General features: G+C 44.4%; 1 pseudogene; it reads right to left on the bottom strand.

Annotated features, from left to right (window-relative positions):
* LOC140211459 (uncharacterized) overlaps positions 1-23,806 on the bottom strand; it is a 177,496-nt pseudogene that overhangs the window by 137,035 nt on the left and 16,655 nt on the right.

Raw genomic sequence — 23,806 nt, 5'->3', positions numbered from 1 at the left:
AATTTCTCTTCAGTGTTGAAATTGAACTCAAATATACCATTTCCGCTGGCAGTGAGCTCCACACCTTCACCTTTAAACATTTCACCTCTCTCCCATAACTCATGAACTCTCTTCCGGTATCACCCAAGCTCAGTGGAAAATAAATGCTTGCATTTAGCCTATCTATACAATCATTATTTTGTATACCTCTTTCAAATCTCCCCCCATTTGCTTACGCTCTAGGGAATAAAGACCAAATCGATTCAACCTTTGTCTATAACTCAGGTCCTCAAGTCCTGGCAACATCCTTGTAAATTTTTTCTGCATTCTTTCAGTCTACTGATATTTCTCCTGCAGGTGGGTGACCAGAGCTGAACACAATAGTAAAAATTAGGCCCCAACAACATCTTATACAACTTTATAAATAACATCCCATCTCCTGTACTCAATATATGAAGGCTAATGTGCCAGAAGCTTCTTTATGACCCTACCTACCTGTGATGCCACTTTCAATCAATTATGGACCTGTATTCCCAGATCCCTTTGATCTACCACACTCCTCAGTGCCCTACTGCTCACCATGCAGGTCCAACCTTGGGCTTTCATCACAAAATGCAGCACATCATACTTGTTTGCATTAAATTCCATCTGCCATGTTTCTTCCCATTTTTCCAGTGGGTCCAGATCCGGCTGCAAACTTTGATAGACTTCCTTGCTGTCAACTACACCCCCAACCTTGGTGTGAGCCACAAATTTGCTTATCCAGTTTACCACATTATCATCTAGAGTCTGTGTCCTTCTTCTGAGTAAATACAGTTGCAAAACATCAATTTAATATCTCCCCCAACTCTTTCGGCTCCATGGATAGGTGACCACTCTGATCTGCAAGAGGACCAATTTTGTGCCTTGCTATCCCTTTGCTGAAGCCTTTTGGATTTTCTTTCATCTTGAGTACTAGAGCATCATCTTGCCTTCTTTTAGCCTTCCCAATTTGCTTACTAAGTATTCTCTTACAGTTCTTATACTGTTCTTGCTCCTTCCTACCTCTATCCTCCATCTTTTGCTTAACCAGGGCCTCAATATCCCTTGAAAACCAAGCTTTCCTATACCTGCTATCGTTGTCCTTTATTCTGACAAGAACATACACTCTCTACACAGAAATTTTCACTTATGAAGGGTTCACAATTACCAAGCACACCTTTGTCTGAAAACAATCTGTCCCAATCCACACTTGCCAGGTCCTTTCTGATAATATCAAAATTGGTCTTTCTCCAATTTGGATCCTCAACATGATGACCAGCCCCATCCTCCTCCAAAATTGCATTGAAGCTGAGGGCATTATGACCACCAGATGCAAAGTGTTCCCCTACACAAACTGCTGTCAACTACCCTGTCTCATTCCCTAATAGGGGATCTAGTCTCAAGATCCCCCTTACGTTTCCTGCAAAAGACTGTCTGTGGCAAGGAATTCCACAGATTTACTACTCTCTGGCTAAAGAATTGAATTGAATTGACTTTATTCCTTACATACATGAGGAGTAAAAATCTTTACGTTACATCCCCATTTGAATGTGCAATGTGCAAATTATATTAATTTGTAATAAATTGTATGTACAGTAAGATATACAACAGAACAGTCAATATAGCTTAGAAATACAATTGTGTCAGCATGAATTAATCAGTCTGATGGCCTGGTGGAAGAAACTGTCCCGGATTCCTCCTCAACTCTGTTCTCAGAGAATGGCCCTCTATTCTGAGGCTGTGTCCTCTGGTCTGAGACTCTCCCACCATAGAAACATCCTCTCCACATCCACTCTATGAAAGCTTTCAACATTTGATAGGCTTCACTTAGGTCACCCCTCATTCTTCTGAATTCTAGTGAATACAAGCTCAGACCCATCTTCATATGACAAGCCATTCAGTCCTGGAATAACTTTCATGAACTTCCTTTGAGCCTTCTCCAGCGCCAACACATCCTTTCTAAGATAAGTGAGGCCTCAACATTATATCCTTGCTTTTATATTCTAGTCCTCTCGACATCCATGCTAACATCGCATGTGACTTCTTCACCACCGACTCAACCTGCAAATTAACCTTTAGGGAAACCTGGACTAGGACTCACATGTCCCCTTGTGCCTCAGATTTTTGAATTTTCTCTCCATTTAGAAAATAGTCTCCCTTTTCATTTCCTCTACCAAAGTGCATGACCATACACTTCCTGACACCATATTCCACCAGCCATTTCTTTGCCCATTCTCCGCATCTATTCAAGTTCTTCTGTAGCCTCTCTATTTCCTCAAATACCCCAGCCCCTCCACCTATTTTTGTATCATCTACAAATTTTGCAACAAATCCATCAATTCTGTCATCTAAATCATTGACACATAACAAAAAAAAGGTGTTCCCAACACAGTTCCTGTTGTGGAATGCCACTAGTAGCCAATAAAGTGTTCCTTTTATTCCTACTCTTTGCCTCCTGGCAATCAGCCACTGCTTTATCCATGCTAGTATCTTTCCTGTAATACCAAGGGCTCTTAACTTGCTAAAAATTCAAGTACACAACAGTAGTTGATTCTTCTTTGTCTATCCTGGTTGCTGTTTCTTTAAGGAAATCCAACAGATTTGTCAGGCAAACAACAGGAATTCTGCAGATGCTGGAAATTCAAGCAACACACATCGGAGTTGCTGGTGAACACAGCAGGCCAGGCAGCATCTCTAGGAAGAGGTACAGTCGACGTTTCAGGCCGAGACCCTTCGTCAGGACTAACTGAAGGAAGAGTGAGTAAGGGATTTGAAAGTTGGAGGGGGAGGGGGAGATCCAAAATGATAGGAGAAGACAGGAGGGGGAGGGATGGAGCCAAGAGCTGGACAGGTGATAGGCAAAAGGGGATACGAGGGGATCATGGGACAGGAGGTCCGGGAAGAAAGACAAGGGGGGGGGGGGACCCAGAGGATGGGCAAGAGGTATATTCAGAGGGACAGATGGAGAAAAAGGAGAGTGAGAGAAAGAATGTGTGCATAAAAATAAGTAACAGAAGGGGTATGAGGGGGAGGTGGGGCCTAGCAGACGGAATATAAGGTATATCCTTATATTCCGTCTGGGTAGCCTCCAACCTGATGGCATGAACATCGACTTCTCTAACTTCCGCTAGGCCCCATCTCCCCCTCATACCCCTTCTCACCCGCCGACTTAAGAGTACTGTGACCTTGATCTGGGATATTCCTGACCCTGGCACCTGGGAGGCAACATGCCATCCAGGAATCTTCATCCACAGAACCTTTTGTCTGTTCACCGAACCTTTGAATCCCCTACACTGCAACCCACCTCTTCTCACCCCTTCCCTTCTGAGTCACAGGCTAGACAGTGCAAGAGACCTGACCAGTGGGGCTTTCCTCTGCTAGGTCATACCCTCCAACAGTATCCAAAGCGGTATAGCTGTTACTGCGGGGAACAGCCACGGGAGTACTCTGCACTGGCTGCCTATCCTCTTCCCACCCTGACAGTTACCCAGTTACTTACGTCCTGTACCTTGGGTGTAACTACCTTCCTGTACGTCCTGTTGATCAACCCCTCAGCCTCTCTAATGACCCGGAGTTCATTCAGCTCCAGGTCTCTAATGATCCGGATTTCATTCAGCTCCAGCTCTCTAATGATCCGGATTTCATTCAGCTCCAGCTCTCTAATGATCTGGATTTCATTCAGCTCTAGCTCTCTAATGATCCAGAGTTCATTCAGCTCCAGCTCTCTAATGATCCGGATTTCATTCAGCTCCAGCTCTCTAATGATCCAGATTTCATTCAGCTCCAGCTCTCTAATGATCCGGATTTCATTCAGCTCCAGCTCTCTAATGATCCAGAGTTCATTCAGCTCCAGCTCTCTAATGATCCGGATTTCATTCAGCTCCAGCTCTCTAATGATCCAGATTTCATTCAGCTCCAGCTCTCTAATGATCTGGATTTCATTCAGCTCCAGCTCTCTAATGATCCAGAGTTCATTCAGCTCCAGCTCTCTAATGATCCAGAGTTCATTCAGCTCCAGCTCCTTGACACGGAGGGTAAGCAGCTGCAGCTGAATGCACCTCTTGCTGGTGTAGACATCAGGAACGCTGGAGATCTCCCTGCTTTCCTACATCCAAACAAGAGGGGCATTTCACTATCCTGGCTGGCATCTCAACTGCTCTAACTGTGAACGAGAAGGAAAGTAAGAAAGAAAAAAAAAAGAAAAAGTATCTACCAACAGCCTCAGTCTCTCTTTGCCTCTATGAGCCAAATCCAAAACTCTGACATTGGCCCATTTTCACAACGGTTGCTCCAATTAAACCTAACTTCTTTTTATTGGACCTTGTCAAGGGCCTAATTACGCACACTCCAGTTTTTCCTTGTGATGTGTGGTGAGCAGAATGTCCGAACTGCTCTGCTCACTTCTGAAACCTCTCATTTGCTACGTACGCTCCGTCTCTTAGTGATGTGTGGCACACAGAATCGTAGTGGACTGTGATGGACTATTCATGCATTGCCGGCATCCAAATGATCACATTCCGGTTGCATTCCTCTTTCTTTACCATGCAAGTGCCTGTCTAAACTTCTCTTCAATGTAATAATTAACTTCACAGGCAGCAAGTATCAGCAAGCCCCCCCCCATCTGAAAATCATTCCTCTCAGATCCCCTTTAAAACTCCTTCCTCTCATCTTAAACCTACCTACCTTTGTTTTTGGTATCAGTGCCCCACAGAAAATGTAGAACATAGAACTCTACAGCACAGTACAGGCTCTTTGGCCCACAATCTTTTGCCAACTTTTAACCTACTCTGAGATCAATCTAATCCTTCCTTCCTACACAGCCCTCCATTTTTCTATCACCCACATGCTTAGAGTTTTCTAAATATTCCTAATGTATCTAACACCACCACTGGCAGGGTGTTCCATGCACTACCACTCTGTGTAAAAGAACTTACCTCTGACATCTCATCTACATTTTTCCTTAGCTACTTAGCCCTGGAAAAAATGTTTCTCGCTATCTATTCTATCTATGCCTCTTATAATCTTGTACACCTCTATCAAGTCACCTCTCATTCTCTTTCACTCCAATCCTCATAAGACATGCTCTCTAATCTAGGCAGTTCCTGGTAGATCTCTTCTGCACCCTCTCTAAAGCTTCCACATTCTTCCTATAATAAGGTGACCAGAACCGAACACAACGTTTCAAGTATGATCTAACCAGGGTGTTTACAGATCTTACAGATCTACAACATTACCTCATGGCTCTTAAACTGGATCCCAAGACTGATAAGGATACAACACTGTACACATTCTTAGCAACACATTCAACTTGTGTGGCAACTTTGAGGGATCTATGGACGTGGACCCCAAACTCCCTCCGTTACTTGACACTGCCAAGAATCCTGCCATTAATCCTGTCCTCTGCCTTCAAATTCAACCTTCCAAAGTGAATCACTTCATATTTCTGCAGGATGAACTCTACCTGCCAAATTCTCAGCCACACTCCGAACCCTGGCAATGTCCCACTGTAACACACACAAAATGTTGAAGAAACTCAGCAGGCCAGGTAGCATCTATGGAAAGAGTACAGCTGACATTTCAGGCCAAGACCATTCAACAGGACCCATCAGTCCTGATGAAGGGACTCAGCCCGCAATATCGACTATACTCTTTTCCGTAGATGCTACCTGGCCTGCTGCGTTCATCCAGCATTTTGTGCGTGTTGCTTGGATTCCCAGCATCTGTAGGTTCACAACTTCACCAATACTCATCTCATCCTCAAACTTATTAACCCACCCTACCACTTTCTCATCCAAGTCATTTATGAAAATCACAAATCATAGATATAAGATGAAAAGAAGGCATGTCCTGCATGATAGGGGTCCTTAGTAATGCACGTCACCATTTTGAGGCACTGCTACTTGAAGATGTCTTGGATACTACAGAGGCTAGTACCCATGATGGAGCTGACTAATTTTACCACTCTCTGCAAGTTGCTTTGACCCTGTGCAGTAACACCCCCCACCCCCATAACAGAGGGTGATACAGCCGGTTAGATGCTCTCCATTGTACATCTGTCGATTGTGTTGATTGTCATCACTGCCATTCATGACGTTGGGTTTCGCTTTGTGGGAAGTAATGGCCTGCACACCCTGTTGCATGTTTCTTCTTTAATCGTTGATTGGTCCTACCCTCACTCTAGTCATTCTGCTGTTCTTCATATACCTGTAGTAGACCTTGGGGTTTGCCTTAACGCTATTCCCCAAGGCCCTTTCATGCCCCCTTCTAGCTCTCCTAAGTCCATTCTTCAGCTCCTTCCTGGCTACCTTGTAACCCTGGATGGAGCCTTGTCTGATCCTGGCTTCCTAAACATTAAGTAAGCTTCTATTGCCATTTTGACTCGATATTGCACATGCCTTGTCAGCTATTGTTCCTTCACCCTGTCACCTTGGTAGGGTAGATGTTGACTAGCCACCCTATCTAAGCGTCTGATAACTTTACATATCTTTATCAGGTTACGCTCTGCCTCCTTCACATTCAGGGAGAACAAACTCAACCTATTCAGTCTCAGACCATAAGCAAAATCCTCTAATAGAGGCAATATCCTGCTGAATTTCCTCTGTGCAGGAGAGAGTGCAATCACTTACGACTCTCTATACTAAAAAAACACAAAATGCTGGTGGAACTCAGTAGGTCAGGCAATATCTATGGAAATGAATAAACAGTCGATGTCTTGGTCTGAAACATCGACTGTTTATTCATTCCTAAAGATGTTGCCTGATCCACTGAGTTCCACCAGCATTTTAGACCATATGTCCGTAAGACATACTGTAGGAGCAGAATTAGGTCATTTGGCCCATCGAGTCTGCTTCACCATGGCTGATACTTTTTTCTCCTCCCCAATCCCATTTCCCGGCCTTCTCCCTGTAACCTTTGATGCCATGTCCAAACAAGAACCTATCAATCTCTGCCTTAAATACACTCAACAACCTGGGCTCCTCAGATCCCTGTGGTAACAAATTACACAAATTCACTACCCTCTGGCGAAAGAAACTTGTCTGTATCTCCATCTTAAATGGGCGCCCCTCTATCCTGAGGCTGTGCGCTCTTGTCCTAGACTCGCCCAACACGGAAAACATCCTTTCCACATCTACTCTCTCTAGGGCTTTTGACATCCGAAAGGTTTCAATGAGATGCCTCCTCATCATTCTAAATTCCTGCGAGTACAGATCCAGAGGTATCAAACATTCCCCATTCATTCTTGTGATCCTCCTCTCCAATGCCAGTGCATCTTTTCTAAGATGAGGGGCCCAAAACTGTTCACAATACTCTAGGTGAAGTCTCACCAATGCCTTATAAAGCCTCAGCATCACATCCCTGCTCTTGTATTCTAGACCTCTTGAAATGAATGCTAACACTGCATTTGCTCACCACTGACTCTACCTGCAAGTTAACCATTAGGGTGTTGTGCACAAGGACTCCCAGTCTCTTTGCATCTCAGATTTTTGGATTTTTTTCCAGCTTAGAAAGTAGACTGTGCATTTAGTTCTACCACCAAAGCTCACAGCCATGCATTTTCCAACATTGTATTTCATTTGCCACTTTTTTGTCCATTCTCCTAATCTGTCCTTCTACAGCCTAGCTGTTCCCTCAACACTACCTGCCCTTCCACCAATCTTTGTATCGTCTGCAAACTTGGCAACAAAGCATTCTATTCCATCATCTAAATTATTCATATACAGCATTAAAAAGAAGTGGTCCCAACACTGACCCCTGCCTAACACCACTAGTTACTGGCAGCCAACCAGAAAAGGATCCTTTTATTCCCACTCATTGCCTCCTATCAATCAGCCAATGCTCTAACCATGTTAGTAACTTTCCTGTAATAGCATGGGCTCTTAAGACCATAAGACCATAAGACAAAGGAGCAGAAGTAGGCCATTCGGCCCATCGAGTCTGCTCCGCAACTTGGTAAGCACTTTTTCAAAGGCCTTCTGAAAATCCAAATATACAACATCCACTGCATCCCCTTTATTCATCCTATATGTCATCTCCTCAAAGAATTCCAACAGGTTCATGTGGCAAGATTTTCCCTAAAAGAAACCATGCTGACTTTGTTCCTTCTTGTCCTGTGTCACCAAGTACTCCATAACCTCATCCTTAACAATTGACTCCTGCATCTTCCCAACCACTGAGGTCGGGCTAACTGGTCTATTATTTCAATAGACAATAGACAATAGATGCAGGAGCAGGCCATTCAGCCCTTCAAGCCAGCACCGCCATTCACTGTGATCATGGCTGATCATCCACTATTAGTGTCCAGTTCCTGCCTTATCCCCATAACCTTTGATTCCGCTATCTTTAAGAGCCCTATCCATCTCTTTTTTGAAAGCATCCAGAGACTTGGCCTCCACAGCCTTCTGGGACAGAGCACTCCATACATCCACCACTCTCTGGGTGAAAAAGTTTTTCCTCAATTCCGTCCTAAATGGCCTACACCTTATTCTTAAACGGTGGCCTCTGGTTCTGGACTCACCCATCAGCAGGAACATGCTTCCTGCCTGCAGCATGTCCAATCCCTTAATAATCTTATATGTTTCAATAAGATCCTCTCTCAGTCTACTAAATTCCAGAGTGTACAAGCCCAGTCGCTCCAATCTCTCAACATATGACAGTCCCGCCATCCCGGGAGTTAACCTTGTGAACCTACACAGCACTCCCTCAATATCAAGAATGTCCTTCCTCAAATTTGGAGACCAAAACTGCACACAGTACTCCAGTACTTCCTCTTTGCTGCCTTCCTCCTTTCTTAAACAGTGGAGTAACATTTGCAATTTTTCAGTCTTCTGGCACAATGCCAGAGTCTAATGATTTTCAAAATATCATTACTAATGCCTCCACAATCTCTAACACCACCTCTTTCAGAACCCTAGGGTGCAGTTCATCTGGTTCGGGTGACTTATGCACCTTCAGGTCTTTCAGCTTTTTGAGCAACTTCTCCCTTGTAATAGTAACTGCACCCACTTCTCTTCCCTCACTCCCTTCAACAACTGGGACACTGCTTGTGTCTTCCACCGCGAAGACTGGTGAAAAATACTCATTTAGTTCAGCTACCATCTCCTTGTCCCTGTTATTATTTCTCCAGCCTCATTTTCTAGCGGATCTATATCCACTCTCATCTCTCTTTTTTACATATTTGAAAAAGCTTTTACTAAACATTTTGATATTGTTTGCTAACTTGCTTTCATATTTTGTGTTTTTCCTCCTAATGATTCTTTTAGTTGTTCTCTGTAGGGTTTTAAAAGCTTCCCAATCCTCTGTCTTCTCATTAATTTTTGCTTTGTTGTATGCCCTCTCTTTTGCTTTTACATTAGCTTTGACTTCCCGTGTCAGCCGTGGTTGTATTATTTATAATACATCTGTCCTGCACCTTCCTGATCTTTCCCAAAAACTCACGTCATTGCTGCTCTGTTGACATCCCTGCCAGCATCTCCTTCCAATTTACTTTGGCCAACTCCTCTCTCCTACCACTGTAATTTCCTTTACTCCACAGAAATACTGTTATGTCAGACTTTACTTTCTCCCTATCAAATTTCATGTTGAATTCAATAATACTGTGATCACTGTCCCTTAAGGGTTCTTTTACCTTAAGCTCCCTTATCACCTCTGGCTCACTATATAACACCCAATCCAGTATAGCTGATCCCCTAGCAGGCTCAACGACAAATTCTCTAAAAGAAACCATCTCATAGGCATTCAACAAGCACACTCTTTTGAGATCCATTACCAACCTCATTTTCCCAATTGACCTGCATATTGAAATCTCCCACGACTATCATTGCATTGCTCTTTTGACACACCTTTTCTATTTCCTGTTGCAATCTGTGGTCCACCTCCCAGCTACTGTTGGGAGGCCTGTATATAACTGCCATCAGGATCCTTTTACCCTTGCAGTTTCTTAATTCAGCCTGCAAAGATTCAACATCTTTCGATCCTATTTAGTGTGCATTGCTCTGGAGTCCCAGCATCTGCCGGATTTTGTGCGTATAACTTCTCATAGTTCACTGAACAGAAAGGCACACAACATTCCAAGTGCAGCCTAACCAGTATTTTGTAAGGTTGCAACTACTATGTGCTATGCTTACCTGAAATTTCTTGAAAGTCCAGAAGTCTTTTGCTTTTCACTTAAATGATCACATCTCTTTTGAAAGATATGATCGAGTCTGTGTTTTTATATAAGGAAATATTGGCATCAATAGAATGAAATTCAAGAGATTCATAGAAATATCTTCCTGAACAATATTCTGTTATATAACCATATAACAATTATAGATAGGTAGATAGATAGATAGATAGATAGATATACTTTATTAATCCCGAGGGAAATTTGGTTTCGTTACAGCCGCACCAACCAAGAATAGAGCGTAAATATAGCAATACAAAAACCACCAACAATCAAACAACAAAATGCAAACTATGCCAGATGGAAAATAAGTCCAGGACCAGTCTATTGGATCAAGGTGTCTGATCCTCCACGGGAGTAGCTGCACGTTCGATAGCCACAGGCAGGAATGACCTCCCGTGCCGCCAAGTGTTGTGGAATGCGGCCGAAGTCCAACAGTAAAAAGTTCAATATCCAGTCTGCAAACACGTTCCTCGATTGTAATATGCCCCAGATTGCACCATCCGTTGTTAGCCAGAACAGTAAGCACCCAACACCTTTACGCTTACCGCTCTCAGTGCACTTCCGGTCAGCCGAAACAGTATTACCCACCGAACTCCTCTTCTCCCTGTTGTCTCGACCCGGTCCTCTTTCCTCGACTTTGTGATCCCCCTCTGTGTGGTTTCCTCCGGATTTCAGCGGGGGTGGCCGCCGCTCTGCTCGCTAAACCGGCTGGCATTAGCTGGTCCCTGGAATACACAATGCGAGCTTGCTTCTGTCCCGTGTGTCGGGATGTAACCACTTCCAGCGCTAAAAAAACCCAAATAAAACTCTCTCTACCAGCATGTTAGAGAGGGTGCAGCTTCAACGTGTTACCGTGAGAAAAAAAATACAAAAAATAACGTAAATTAAAAAGCAAGAAGAAGAAAGTAAGAATAGATCGGAACGGCTGTACCAGGCTGCATGCACGACCAGTGCATGCGCACTAAAGCGCATGCACCGGTTACAGCGTGGAAACAGGCCATCTCGGCCCTTCTAGTCCATGCCGAACGCTTACTCTCACCTAGTCCCACCGACCTGCACCCAGCCCATAAACCTCCATTCCTTTCCTGTCCATATACCTATCCAATTTTCCATATAACCATATAACAATTACAGCGTGGAAACAGGCCATCTCGGCCCTTCTAGTCCATGCCGAACGCTTACTCTCACCTAGTCCCACCGACCTGCACCCAGCCCATAACCCTCCATTCCTTTCCTGTCCATATACCCATCCAATTTTTCTTTAAATGACAACATCGAACCTGCCTCTACCACTTCCACCGGAAGCTCGTTCCACACAGCCAACACACTCAGAGTAAAGAAGTTACCCCTCATGTTACCCCTAAACTTTGGCCCCTTAACTCTCAACTCATGTCCTCTTGTTTGAATCTCCCCTACTCTCAGTGGGAAAAGCCTATCCACGTCAACTCTATCTATCCCCCTTATAATTTTAAATACCTCTATCAAGTCCCCCCTCAACCTTCCATGCTCCAAAGAATAAAGACCTAACTTGTTCAATTTTTCTCTGTAACTTAGGTGCTGAAACCCAGCTAACATTCTAGTAAATCTCCTCTGTACTCTCTCTATTTTGTTGACATCTTTCCTATAATTCATTGACTAGAACTGTACACAATACTCCAAATTTGGCCTCACCAATGCCTTGTACAATTTTAACATTACATCCCAACTCCTATACTCAATGTTCTGATTTACAAAGGCCAGCATACCAAAAGTCTTCTTCACCACCCTGTCCACATGAGATTCCACCTTCAAGGAACTATGCACCATTATTCCTAGATCCCTCTGTTCTACTGCATTCCTCAATGCTCTACCATTTACCATGTCAAACTGACGTCAAACTCACAGGCCGATAATTGCTAGGTTTATTCTTAGAACCCTTTTTAAACAATGGAACAACATGAGCAATACGCCAATCCTCCGGCACCATCCCTGTTTCTAATGACATTTGAAATATTTCTGTCAGAGCCCCTGCTATTTCCACACTAACTTCCCTCAAGGTCCTAGGGAAAATCCCCTCAGGACCCGGAGACTTATCCACCTTTATATTCCTTAAAAGCTCCAGTACTTCAACTTCTTTAATCATCAGAGTTTCCATAACTTCCCTACCTGTTTCCCTTATCTTACACAATTCAATAATCCTTCTCCTTAGTGAATACCGAAGAAAGGAAATTGTTCAGAATCTCCCCCATCTCTTTTGGCTCCGCACATAGCCGTCCACTCTGATTCTCTAAGGGACCAATTTATCCCTCACTATCCTTTTGCTATTAATATAACAGTAGAAACCCTTGGGATCTATTTTCACCTTACTTGCCAAAGCAAACTCATATCTTCTTTTAGCTTTTCTAATTTCTTTCTTAAGATTCATTTTACATTCTTTATATTCCTCGAGCACCTCATTTACTCCAGGGGTCACGGTTAGGATTTTTGAGAGGGGAGAGAAGGTCTAGCATGTGCAAAGTTATAGCTCTCACTGTGGAGTGGTCTGCCATCCACAGCCTCACTAAGTAAAGATTTTACTAAAAAACTTCCATCATTCTTTTGGCATCTGGCATAGATAATATAGGCGAAAATACAATTATAGAGAAATGGAGTAAGTGCAGCCTTTGGTCCATCTGATCCATAGGTGCCTACCTAAGCTCATCCCATACGCCTGTGTTTGTCTCCTTTCACTCCAAACCATTCCTATCCTGTTTTGTCATCATTGGGATCATGTGACCCTAAACCCATACGCCTCTGTTTGTCTCCTATCACTCCAAACCATTCCTATCCTGTTTTGTCGTCGTTGGGATAACGTGACCCTAAACCCATACCCTCCTGTTTGTCTCCTATCACTCCAAACCATTCCTATCCTGTTTTGTCGTCATTGGGATAATGTGACCCTAAACCTATACGCCTCTGTTTGTCTCCTATCACTCCAAACCATTTCTATCCTGTTTTGTCGTCATTGGGATAATGTGACCCTAATTCTATTCAGCAACAAGTCACAATGTAGCAGTGACAGTTGTGTTCATAGTGGGATTGGCAAGGTGACATATACTACTGTGGTTAAATAAATCCCATAACCATTATATCCTGAAATAACTTGGTCTTCTTGCTGAAATTTCTTATCAATACTGATATCAGCTTTCTGGCCTGAATAAAAATGGCAATTTGCATTGAAGTTTTGGATTTGAATACAGGTTTTATTATTCTTCTGATACTTTTTCTATTTCACAGAAGATACATTTCCTGCCATTTCTCATTTCTAACACACCTGAATATCTGAGAGGGTTTCAGTCTCTTCCAGGACATAACAGCTGGCAAGACCAAACACTTCCATACTACAACATCTGGCAGGTTTCATTTTCCAGCCTGGTGTGCTTTCAGTCTTTTTCACCTTGGGTCACCTGGTGAGGTTTTTAAAATCTCTTTCAATCAGACACATCTGGTGGGATTACAATCTCTTTAATTCCTACAACATCATGTTGGATTGTGATCGTTTTCTGCCTGTGATACCCAGAGCAGTTTCAATCTTTTGAAACCAGAAGCATATGGTGATATTTAATATTTCAACATCTGGTAAAGTTTTTAGCACTTTATATCTCTTCACACCTATTATCAGCCTTAGTGAAAACTGACGAGAGCAGAGTTCATCTCTCATATTCCTCTAATTTACCCTGACTGTGCTAATGAAGGCATCAAAGTCTGCTTCTTCCAGAGTGTCAGCAACAGGCAAAGGCAATTGTTTATATCTGGGAAGGAGGAGGAACTGCCGGTTATTAATGCAAGCTATTCCAAGAATAACCCTGACTGCACCCTATCAGAGGTACTCATTTTGTTTGATCCTTTCTCCCTCTCCTCTCTAAAATTTAAAACTTATTTGTTATCTTACTCAGTTCTGACAGAAGGTTCTCAACTTGAAACAAAGTCTTTTTCTCTTTCCACTATTGCTGCCTAATTTCTGTTGTTAGTGATTATTAACGCAGCTAAGTTGCATTGCACCAAACACCATTTTCTCTGTGCTATAAAGAGATTCAATTCAATCATAATGTGAGATGTTCTGTTAGATAAAGAAAACTGGCACTGCTGCAAAGTTCCAAATGTCTATTGATCTTAGATTGGAAAGCTGCCACAGTCTAGAATTCTTGAAGAGACAGTTTCAGATTTCAGCTATTGTCAGCAAGGAGTATAGTGAGAAGGACAGAGGGAGAAAAAGGAGAGACAGAGAAAGAATGGCCTCCTCTACTGTAAAGATGAAGCCACACTCAGGTTGGAGGAACAACACCTTATAATCCGTCTGGGTAGCCTCCAACCTGATGGCGTGAACATTGACTTCTCTAACGTCCGCTAATGCCCCACCTCCCCCTCGTACCCCATCCGTTATTTATTTTTATACACACATTCTTTCTCTTTCTCTCCTTTTTCTCCCTCTGTCCCTCTGACTATACCCCTTGCCCATCCTCTGGGTTTTCCCCCCTACCCCTTTTCTTTCTCCCTAGGCCTCCTGTCCCATGATCCTCTCATATCCCCTTTGCCAATCACCTGTCCAGCTCTTGGCTCCATCCCTCCCCCTCCTGTCTTCTCCTATCATTTTGGATCTCCCCCTCCCCCTCCAACTTTCAAATCTCTTACTAGCTCTTCCTTCAGTTAGTCCTGACGAAGGGTTTCGGCCCGAAACGTCGACTGTACCTCTTCCTAGAGATGCTGCCTGGCCTGCTGCGTTCACCAGCAACTTTGATGTGTGTTGCGTGAATTTCCAGCATCTGCAGAATTCCTCGTGTGTACGTTTTTAAATTCACTACTGCGAAGCCTCTTCTGTGATGCCTGCACTGAAGAAGTTTAAATCTTCTATTCAAAGGGAGTTCAGCGAAACCATCTCTCACTGCTCCCCATCTGTAATTTCTTCCGCTCTTCAACTTTTCGACCACATTTTGACTCAAACTCGCTATCACAGCCATATATCCTTTCTTGGAACGTGCCTCCGTCGCCAACTTATTCCAGTTGGCTTTAGGATTTGTTTTCGAGCCTCGCAATTTGGACCTTCTGAAGATCCCAGGTACTCACATTTTATTGACTCTGCCTCTCGCCGCTTCTCCCATCAAGCTCTGAAGGCGACCCTCTCCGCCATGAGGAGGTACTTGGTGTTCCTATCCCAGACCCTTCCACACCTTCGGGACACTTTCTTCGCCGTCTATAATGGTCCTACCCGTTATTTCATCCTCCGTCGGATTCACGCCTGCAATCGCCGTTTTTTTGACTTTGTCATGTTAGGCAAAGATCTCAAGATCTTCCATCTGCAGACCGCAGAGCCTGCTGGCCCTGAAACTAGCAGGCATGAACTTCAGATTGCCTCTGCCATTGATCTCGCCGGCTCCAACACCTCAGGGCATATTCAAAACCCGGACTCCAGCAACGACCGTGGACACCTTCACAGCGATTGCGCAATCACCAACTGCGACTCCAGCCTTGAACTCCAGGCCGGGTCTTTATGTGCTGCTATTGTGACTCCTGTCTCCCCTTCCCCCACCACCACTCTGCAACCCCGTCTCCCTCAGATCCCACTGTCAGCTCCTGGGCCCTCAGAGGCCCCATCTTTCTCTCACCGCAACCCTCCCCTCTCCACTGACACCCCCAGCCTCCCCACCTCCCCCCTTTGATCCCAGCTCTCATCCGTGCCAGGTCTTTACCATCCCCTCCGACCTTCAACTGTCGGAGGCAGAACGCTCTGTCCTCAGTAAGGGCCTCACCTTTGTCCCCCTTTGCCCACACCTCAGCGAGTTCCGTGTTCGCCATGATGCTAAACTCTTCTTCCGCCGTCTTCGTCTCCGAGCCTATTTCTTTGGCAAGGACTCTTCCACCCCCACCGATGACTCCTTCTCCCGTCTTCAACCCTCCTCCTCTTCATGGACACCCCGCTCTGGTCTTCTGCCTGCTCTGGATCTGTTTATCGCTAATTGCCGACGGGACATCAACCGTCTCGACTTCACCGCACCTTGTTCCCATTCCAACCTCACTCCTTCGGAACGCTCTGCTCTCCACTCCCTCCGCACTAATCCTAACCTTATTATTAAACCCGCCGATAAGGGGGGTGCTGTTGTAGTCTGGCGTACTGACCTCTACCTTGCCGAGGCACAGCGACAACTCGCGGATCCTCCTCTTATTTACCCCACGATCGTGACCCCACTAAGGAGCACCAGGCCATTGTCTCCCACACCATCACCAACTTTATCCGCTCAGGGGATCTCCCATCCACTGCTTCCAACCTTATAGTTCCCACACCCCGCACTTCCCGTTTCTACCTCCTACCCAAGATCCACAAACCTGCCTATCCTGGCAGACCTATTGCCTCAGCTTGCTCCTGCCCCACCGAACTCATTTCTGCAAATCTCGACATGGTTTTATCCCCACTTGTTCAATCCCTTCCTACCTATGTTCGTGACACTTCTCACGCTCTTAAACTTTTCAATGATTTTAAGTTCCCTGGCCCCCACTGCTTTATTTTCACCATGGATATCCAGTCCCTATATACTTCCATCCCCCATCAGGAAGGTCTCAAAGCTCTCCGCTTCTTTTTGGATTCCAGACCTAATCAGTTCCCCCCTACCACCACTCTGCTCCGTCTAGCGAAATTAGTCCTTACTCTTAATAATTTCTCCTTTGGCTCCTCCCACTTCCTCCAAACTAAAGGTGTAGCTATGAACACCCGTATGGGTCCTAGCTATGCCTGCCTTTTTGTTGGCTTTGTGGAACAATCTATGTTCCGTGCCTATTCTGGTATCTGTCCCCCACTTTTCCTTAGCCACATCGACGACTGCATTGGCGCTGCTTCCTGCACGCATGCTGAGCTCGTTGACTTCATTAACTTTGCCTCCAACTTTCACCCTGCCCTCAAGTTTACCTGGTCCATTTCCGACACCTCCCTCTCCTTTCTAGATCTTTCTGTCTCTATTTCTGGAGACAGCTTATCCACTGATGTCTACTATAACCCTACTGACTCTCACAGCTATCTGGACTATTCCTCTTCTCACCCTGTTCCTTGCAAAAACGCCATCCCCTTCTCGCAATTCCTCCGTCTCCGCCACATCTGGTCTCAGGATGAGGCTTTTCATTCCAGGATGAGGGAGATGTCCTCCTTTTTTAAAGAAAGGGGCGTCCCTTCCTCCACCATCAACTCTGCTCTCAAATGCATCTCCCCCATTTCACGCACATCTGCTCTCACTCCATCCTCCCGCCACCCCACTAGGAATAGGGTTCCCCTGGTCCTCACCTACCACCCCACCAGCCTCCGGGTCCAACATATTATTCTCCGTAACTTCTGCCACCCCCAACAGGATCCCACCACTAAGCACATCTTTCCCTCCCCACCTCTCTCTGCTTTCCGCAGGGATCGCTCCCTACGTGACTCCCTTGTCCATTCATTCCCCCCCATCCCTCCCCACTGATCGCCCTCCTGGCACTTATCCTTGTAAGCGGAACAAGTGCTACACATGCCCTTACACATCCTCCCTTACCACCATTCAGGGCCCCAGACAGTCCTTCCAGATGAGGCGACACTTCACCTGTGAGTCAGCTGGGGTGATGTACTGTTTCCGGTGCTCCCGATGTGGCCTTCTATATATTGGCGAGACCCGACGCAGACTGGGAGATCATTTCGCTGAACACCTACGCTCTGTCCGCCAGAGAAAGCAGGATCTCCCAGTGGCCACACATTTTAATTCCACATCCCATTCCCATTCTGATATGTCTATCCACAGCCTCCTCTACTGTAAAGATGAAGCCACACTCAGGTTGGAGGAACAACACCTTATATTCCATCTGGGTAGCCTCCAACCTGATGGCATGAACATTGACTTCTCTAACTTCCGCTAATGCCCCACCTCCCCCTCGTACCCCATCCGTTATTTATTTTTATACACACGTTCTTTCTCTCACTCTCCTTTTTCTCCCTCTGTCCCTCTGACTATACCCCTTGCCCATCCTCTGGGCTCCCCACCCCTTTACTTCTCCCTGGGCCTCCTGTCCCATGATCCTCTCATATCCCTTTTGCCAATCAATTGTCCAGCTCTTGGCTCCATCCCTCCCCCTCCTGTCTTCTCCTATCATTTTGGATCTCCCCCTCCCCCTCTCAAATCTCTTACTAGTTCTTCCTTCAGTTCGTCCTGACGAAGTGTCTCGGCCCAAAACGTCGACTGTACCTCTTTCTAGAGATGCTGCCTGGCCTGCTGCGTTCACCAGCAACTTTGATGTGTGTTGCAGGAATTTAAGGGAGTCAGGCAGCATTTATGGAGGGAGATGAACAGTTTACATTTGGAGTCAAGACCCTTCATCAGGACAGCATGGAATTTTCTTTTCCTAAAAGCTGGGAGCTGGGAACTTTATTACAGACATCCCACCCTGCAAAAACTCATTTCAGGGAGGTAGCACCATCAATTTGCAGGAGACTCCCGCAACTTCCAGGAGAAGTGGGATATCCGCAATAGAGTAGCTCCTTAGTAGCTAGCCAGCTAGTTTAAATAACGTTAGCTATGTTAATGAACGAATGATGCCTGTTAAACTCACCTCAACATGTCTTTTACAGTCTTAACCCACCATGGGCAATAGAAAAGTCACTGTTGCAAACAGTGCAGTGAGTAACACTGTCATTATTTTGACCCCTATTAGGCAGGGGTACACTTTAGTGTAGTCTGGGGTGACGTACGTTTTTTTTTGGAACACTCTGCCATGGCGCGCTCTCGCTCACGCTCTCTCTCTCTCTCTCTCGTGGTCGCTCGCGCGCTCTCAAGCGCTCTCGCTTGCTTTCTCTCTTGCTCGCTCTCTCTCTCTCGCGCGCACTCTCTCTCTTTCGCTCTCAAAAAAATTGATTTCCGTGATATAATTTGTGGGCATCAGGGAGCCACTACTAATATGCGGGAGACTCCCGGAACTTCCGGGAGAGGTCAGATGTCTGTTATTACGTTATGCAAAGAAATTACGTTCTCAATACTCATTCCTGATTAAGCAGGAAACTAAGCACTTCTTAGACTTAGACATTTGTTTGCTAACAGGCAGACAGCCAGCAAGTACGTGGTAACACACACAAAGAAACCAGCAATGAAAAGCCACGATTAGATTGTGCTTTCAACTCAGGCACTGTACTGGAGACAAACTTTGGCACCATGCTCAGGGAAGAGCTTTTGTGGATGGGCGACCAATAGAATGAAATGTGGATTTTCAGGTATACCTCAAAGCAGAAGTGAGAGGTAGGGTGGCTCAGCGAGTGAAAGGTAGAGGTTAGTACCCTGACAGTGAACAAGAACAACAAGAGGAGTACAGTAATCTTAATAGTGTATAGGATGGTGAAGATCACAAAAACAGGGAGGTGACTGGGGAGGAGATACAAGAATTCAAAGTTTAAAACTGAGTCATTGCCTCTTCAAAACTCAGTGTGGGCCAATCAACACACAGTAACTGGGCAGTGTGAGTTAAGATACAGGTAACAGATTTTAGTAAGTTCACGTTTATGGAAGGAAGACGCCATTATTCATTAAGGACAAAAGTTAAAAAAAACACAACAATGGATGAAAGTGTCAGCAGCTGCCAACATAATGATGATGGAAGTGGCTGCGTGGATAGGTGACACTCAGCTGGGAGAAACTCTGCTCAAGGACAGGGCACAAGTATGCAAATAGTCAGGATCAGGCTCACTGACCAGGGTAATGGCTGGAGTACATTGCAAGGGGACAAAGGAACAGAGTTGCTAGATTTGGGGTGGGGCACAATAATAACCAAAGATGGAAGCTTTGACATTCCCCGTCAGAGGAGTGTTCTCCTTTCCCGAAGCTAAACAAATAAGTGACAGAGGCAAGATTAGGAAAGATGGTGATTAGACAGACCTGGGTTCAGCAGTGTACACAAAAAACTGGCGTGTTTTCAGATGAAAGGTAACTTATAGATGAGAATAGGAAGCAAAGATTTGAGCATGGGCTACCAGGGTTCGGAAAAGAAGTCATTGTAGATGATGGCTGCCCATGCCTGAATTTATAAGAATAAGACCATAAGACACAGGAGCAGAATTAGGACATTCAGCCCATCGAGTCTGCTCCACCATTCCAGCATGGCTGATGCTGGATCCCACTCAACCCCATACACCTACCTTCTCACCATATCCTTTGATGCCCTGACCAATCAAGAAACTATCAATCTCCACTTTAAATATACCCCTGGTCTTGGCCTCCACTGCAGTCTGTGGCAGAGCATTCCACAGACTCACAGCTCTCTGACTAAAAAAAATTCCTCCATACCTCTGTTCTCAAAGGTCTCCCCTCAATTCTGAGGCTGTGCCCTCTAGTTCTGGACACCCCCACCTTAGGAAACATCCTCTCCACATCCACCCGATCGAGTTCTTTCAATATTTGGTAGGTTTCAATGAGAACTCCCTCACATTCTTTATAAATTTCAGTGAGTACAGGCCCAAAGCTGCCAAATGCTCCTCATATGTTAACCCCTTCAATTCCGGAATCATCCTCGTGAACCTCCACTGGATTCTCTCCAATGGCGACATATCCTGTCTGAGATATGGGGCCCAAAACTGTTGACAATACTCCAAGCGTGGCCTGACCAACGTCTTAGAAAGCTTTAGCATTATATCTTTGTTTTTATATTCTATTCTCCTTGAAATAAATGGCTCTTAATCGAACCAGGTCAGTGTGTTCCCATCCTACGAGTAGATTAAGGAGGATGTCACGGTCATCCGCTTCAAAAACAGGAGGCAGATTTTCATGGGACGGTTTGCCATAACTGCTCTGATAAAAGACGCTTCACTGAAGTGGATATCTAACTGGCTGATTGAAACATAGTTATGCAAAACAGAGACATAAATTTGGATAATAAAAAAAAAATCAAGGACTTTAGAGAAACAAGGGAGATTGGAGAAGGGACAGGAATTTGCAAGGACAGAGTGGCTGAGTGATTTTTTTTTAAATTGTTGACAGTGATCCAAATCTCTATTAAAAATCCACATTAATAAAAGTAAAAATTCATACTAATGGAAGTACCTGAAGTATGGCATTGTAAACACATAGCCTCTGTAGACCTCCTCTGAGATACGAACATCTTCCACATTCTCAATTGTCTTTGGGAGAGACTCAGCAACAAATTGCTCTGTGCCATGATAAGCAAAATATACTTTGTTGCTCAAAACAGCAAAATCCAGCAGCTAAACGTAACAGAAAAGGAAAAACAATATTGGTATTAGCGAGGGTATGCGAAATCTGCAGATTCTGTTTGGTACATGATAGTGTGGACGAACAAGATCAAACAATAAATTTCACCCTCATAAATCAGGACAGAGAAAGTCATAATACAAGAATTCAAAATTATGAGGGTCTTAGACAGAAACTTTTCATTATATTAATTGCTTTTCTGGGCTTTTCTTTTTTTCAAGTTGGTTGCCACTGAGCTTTGAGGAAGACTCCTATTTTACTGGTTGAATCATTACATTAATTCCAGATGCTACAAGAATGCAAAATCGACCTTACGGTTAGGCATGAAAGCTGTCTCACAAATGGGGTTTTTAATTTATGCATTGTCTCTATTATCTTATAACCTGAGCCTGTTAGAAAAATTGAAACATAAAGATCATACCTGGATACCATCAGTTTCGAGGATGTGGTTTTTGCAGAAGGTCTCGCTCTAAGTAAGAACTGGAATTCAATTGTAAACAAGGTGGGAGAGCAGAAACCTGATTGGATGAGGGCTAACCAGTCAGGAGGGACGGATAATGGGCGCATCATCTCTGATGAAGAAGGTCGTGTTTGTCATTAAAACATCAGTTAAAGTCGATACCAGTACCCGGCTGGAAGCCTGAGAAGAGTTTATTCATGGTTTTAAAAGACTGCAGCAGCCATATGGATCTGCAAAATCTTTCTTGTACTCTGCCGCCCAATTACTTCTTCAATTTAAGCAAGCTGCATTGTGGTTTTGCTTAAAGTCCAGGAAGTAGCCTTCTCAACAGAAATTTCTATTAAAGTCCAGGAAGTAGCCTTCTCAACAGAAATTTTCATCAATGTTTATATTATGTGCTCTGGTATGTGGCACTGTGCTATGATCCTTTTTTATTTGAGTATGCTTTGGTCATTGATAGCTGTACAGTATCACCTGAGGCCTTCTCTAGAATATATGGCTCACTCCTCATTATAAGTGAGTTCAGATCTTAGTATGTCTATGCAATGCAATATCAGCCACCATCAATCATTCTTCTACTTGCCTCTTTCATTTTGCGCTTAAACAAATTCAGAGAGACGATAATTTACTGCAGCTTTGACAAACCACATTCTACTCCTGCACAGCACAGTGGTGACACTGAATTCACCTGCAGCACAACATACAAGACCATAAGACCTAAGAGCAAAATTAGGCTATCTGGCCCATCAAGTCTGCTCCATCATTTCATCGTGGCTGATTCATTTTCCCTCTCAACCCCATTCTCCTACCTTCTTCCTGTAACTTTCCATACCCCAACTAATCAAGAACCTATCAAACTCCACCTTAAATACATCCAATAACCTGGCCTCCACAGCCAGCTGTGGCAATGAATTCTACAGATTCACCACACTGGCTAAAGAAATTCCTGCTCATCTCCATTCTAAATGACCATCCCTCTATTCTGGGGTTGTGCCCTCTGGTCCTAGACTCCCCCACTATAAAAAATATCCTCTCCACATTCATTCTATCTAGGCCTTTCATCATTTTGATAGGTTTCAATGAGATCCCCCACATTCTTCTAATTCCAGTGAGTATAGGCCCAAAGCCATCAAAAGGTTCTCATACGATAACCCTTTCAATCCTGGAATCATTCTCGTGAACATCCTCTGATCCCTATCCAATGTCAGCAAATCCTTTCTTAGATAGATAAGGGGCACAAAACTGCTCACAATACTCCAAGTGAGGCCTCAGCAGTGCCTTCCAAAGCCCCAGCATTACATGATTGCTTTTATACTCTAGTCCTCGCAAAATATGTGCCTACATTGCTCCATCAATTCAACCTGCAAGTGAACCTTTAGAGAATCCAGCATGATGACTCCCAAGTCGCTTTGCAGCTCAGATTTTTTAATATTCTTTCCATTTAGAAAAAAGCCTATGATTTTATTCCTTCTACCAAAGTGCATGGCTATAAACTTCCCAACACTGATTCCATCTGCCACTTCCTTGCCCATTCTGCTAATCTGTCCAAGTCTTTCGGTAGCCTCTCTGCTTCCTCAACATTACCTGCCCCTCTATCTATCTTCATATCGTCAACAAATTCGGCAACTTTGGGGTGACTACTTCCCTATAGCTCGTATGTATCTTCTCTACATTTCCCATATGAGCTGAAAGTCATCGAGCTGCAGCATTTTAATTCCACATCCCATTCCCATTCTGACATGTCTATCCACGGCCTCCTCTACTGTAAAGATGAAGCCACACTCAGGTTGGAGGAACAACACCTTATATTCCATCTGGGTAGCCTCCAACCTGATGGCATGAACATCGGCTTCTCTAACTTCCGCTAGGCCCCACCTCCCCCTCGTACCCCATCTGTTACTTATTTTTATACACACATTCTTTCTCTCACTCTCCTTTTTCTCCCTCTGTCCCTCTGAATAT

The sequence above is a fragment of the Mobula birostris genome, chromosome 17 (assembly GCF_030028105.1).
Source record: "Mobula birostris isolate sMobBir1 chromosome 17, sMobBir1.hap1, whole genome shotgun sequence".
Lineage (NCBI taxonomy): Eukaryota > Metazoa > Chordata > Chondrichthyes > Myliobatiformes > Myliobatidae > Mobula > Mobula birostris.
Note: the sequence above shows the minus strand (reverse complement) of the source record. Positions and strands in the feature narration are given on the sequence as shown.